The sequence below is a fragment of the Triticum aestivum genome, chromosome 4B (genome assembly GCF_018294505.1).
Source record: "Triticum aestivum cultivar Chinese Spring chromosome 4B, IWGSC CS RefSeq v2.1, whole genome shotgun sequence".
In the NCBI taxonomy this organism is placed as follows: Eukaryota; Viridiplantae; Streptophyta; class Magnoliopsida; order Poales; family Poaceae; genus Triticum; species Triticum aestivum.
Genome location: NC_057804.1, coordinates 360,504,897 through 360,507,821, shown reverse-complemented (window position 1 = coordinate 360,507,821; position 2,925 = coordinate 360,504,897). Strand labels below are relative to the sequence as shown.

General features: G+C 43.6%; 1 long non-coding RNA gene across 1 annotated transcript in view; it reads left to right on the top strand.

Annotated features, from left to right (window-relative positions):
* Positions 1–653: 653 nt before the first annotated feature.
* LOC123092182 (uncharacterized) overlaps positions 654–2,925 on the top strand; it is a 29,933-nt gene continuing 27,661 nt past the window's right edge. The window contains exon 1 of the long non-coding RNA XR_006444390.1: positions 654–759. This is a non-coding gene — a long non-coding RNA (uncharacterized lncRNA). The remainder of the gene's footprint in view (positions 760–2,925) is intronic.

Sequence of the window (2,925 nt, the reverse complement as noted above, 5' to 3'; positions counted from 1 at the left end):
AAAGGTAGAAACATTAGAGAATATTATAGATATACTTGGCGCAGTTGCAACTAGAATAGTTCACGGCCTGAGGCATGTACCGATATATGCTTTTTTGAGTAGCTCCATATATACAGGTCTTATGTTTGAAATGAAGTTTTCACTGTCCTTCTTTTTACATTTGTATGAGTGTTCAGTGTATCAAGTTCCAGTTGTCTGTAATATTCTGTGTTTTCACTTCCTTCCATTAACATGGCATTATGTTTTCTTATTCAGCTTGCTTGTGGAAAAACTGGTTCTCATTCAGTTATGCTTGTCAGTCTGATAGAAGATGGACACCCCTCTTTAAGTTGGTTTATGGGCTTGCGGAGTGTGAGAAGTAAGTTACTACTGGATCCACTTTCTTGTCACTAGCCTTGCTTGACATGTTCATTTCTCACGCTACACTTACCATCAGACCCTTGGTATGCCTCCATCCTTCGTCCCTTGCTCCGTGGCCTGGATGTCGAGGGAGGGCGAGAGGTGGTGATATGCAGGGGTGAGGGAGATGGAGGCGGTGACCTGCAGCTCCTATTGAAGGGGCGGAGAAGAGGGGGTGCGGAGATGAGAGGCTATTGTTGTTTATTCCTTCATGCAGTATTTCTGAGTTGGTTCACTCTGAAAAAAGGTGCGTTGACGGTTTGATTTTTGCATCTGCAGCAAGTCAGATTTTTACTACTGGGGAGCATCAACCTTCTTCCCCCCATGATTGCTACTTTGTTGGCACATGCTTTCTAGAATGTATGTTCTGATTGTATCCCTTGTTATGAGATAGGTACTAGCTAGAACACCCCTTTTAGTGATGTATTTCATGGTATACATACATTGTGATGGAGCATTACTTGGCTTGCCTTTTGTGTCACTCACTCATATTTATGATTTATTTCATGGTATACATACATTGTGATGGAGCATTAGTTGGCTTACCTTTTGTGTCGCTCACTCATTGACGAATTTTTCAGTTTTGGTGTTTCTGCCTTTTTGTGGCCTCTTGGTTCATGAGTATGTTCATATTGATAAATTATAGTGATATAAGTGGGGATGCAATAAATATTTGTAGGTTGCTTTTCAAATGAACATCCTGTGTGGACCATTTACTGCTTTGTGTTATTAGGAAATTGGGTTGCAGTATTCATATAGAGAAATATGATTGACAAGTTGCAATATGATGCTCAGGCTGAAAATGATATTTGAAACTACATGTTGTATGACGATGGTGTGATTTCATAATTTGTACTAATTATATATGTATGTACAAACACACACACACACACACACACACACACTGCAGCCTGAACAATATATGTGATGCCTTTAGTAAAATGTACTGGCTGGATGTTCTAGAGTTGGAGCAGAAGGGTTGAACAAAAGCTGATCGATCTTATTATAGTCCTGGGTGTAGTCGTTTTGAACTTCAAAGGAATGGGAATGGTTTGATTGCACTCCTTAGAACAGTTTCATTTCTTTTCATAGTATTTATAATCTATTCCTTGGTGAATGTGGAGACTTAATGGCCAGTTAATTCTTTCATGCATAAATTTACAAATTCAGAATTTTCTTTCACATGGGGCTTGGCTGCTTTATGTTTAATTTTGTGCTATTGTTCCTCATTTTTTGAAGGGTCTGAATAAAGGCATGGTTCTAGGGACAAGTAGACAACGACTAACCCGAACTATCGGGCTACAAATGCACTTCACGCCTCGTTCGTTCCCCTAGGGTTTACCCTTTCATCCACCTACAACGTCGGGTCTGTAGCCTGGCTGTTGAAATTAGTCCACGGTTCTATGTTGGTATTCCTGTGGCAGCTTACAGCTTATTGTCGGATTTGTTGATTGTGTGAAATGTAGGTTCGAAATGACTGTTTATTTTAATGTTGCAAGTTCGTAGGACTAGGTGTGACGCCCCCGATTTAATCGTACACTAATCATGCACGCAAATGTGTACGATCAAGATCAGGGACTCACGGGAAGATATCACAACACAACTCTACAAATAAAATAAGTCATACAAGCATCATAATACAAGCCAGGGGCCTCGAGGGCTCGAATACAAGTGCTCGATCATAGACGAGTCAGCGGACGCAACAATATCTGAGTACAGACATAAGTTAAACAAGTTGCCATAAGATGGCTAGCACAAACTGGGATACAGATCGAAAGAGGCGCAGGCCTCCTGCCTGGGATCCTCCTAAACTACTCCCGGTCATCATCAGCGGGCAGCACGTAGTAGTAGGCACCTCCAGTGTAGTAGGGGTCGTCGTCGACGGTGACGTCTGGCTCCCGGACTCCAGCATCTGGTTGCGACAACCAATGTTTGAAAGGAAAGGGGAAAAAAGGGGGGAGAAAGCAACCGTGAGTACTCATCCAAAGTACTCGCAAGCAAGGAACTAAACTACATATGCATGGGTATATGTGTAAGGAGGCCATATCAGTGGACTGAACTGCAGAAAGCCAGAATAAGAGGGGGATAGCTAGTCCTATCGAAGACTACGCTTCTGGCAGCCTCCGCCTTGCAGCATGTAGCAGAGAGTAGATGGAAGTCCTCCATGTAGCATCTCCAAGTAACATCTCCAAGTAGCATCTCGAGTAGCATAATCCTACCCGGCGATCCTCTCCTCGTCGCCCTGCGGAAAAGCGATCACCGGGTTGTATCTGGCACTTGGAAGGGTGTGTTTTATTAAGTATCCGGTTCTAGTTGTCATAAGGTCAAGGTACAACTCCAAGTCGTCCTGTTACCGAAGATCACGGCTATTCGAATAGATTAACTTCCCTGCAGGGGTGCACCACATAGCCCAACACGCTTGATCCCATTTGGCCGGACACACTTTCCTGGGTCATGCCCGGCCTCGGAAGATCAACACGTCGCAGCCCCACCTAGGCAAAACAGAGAGGCCAGCACGCCGGTCTA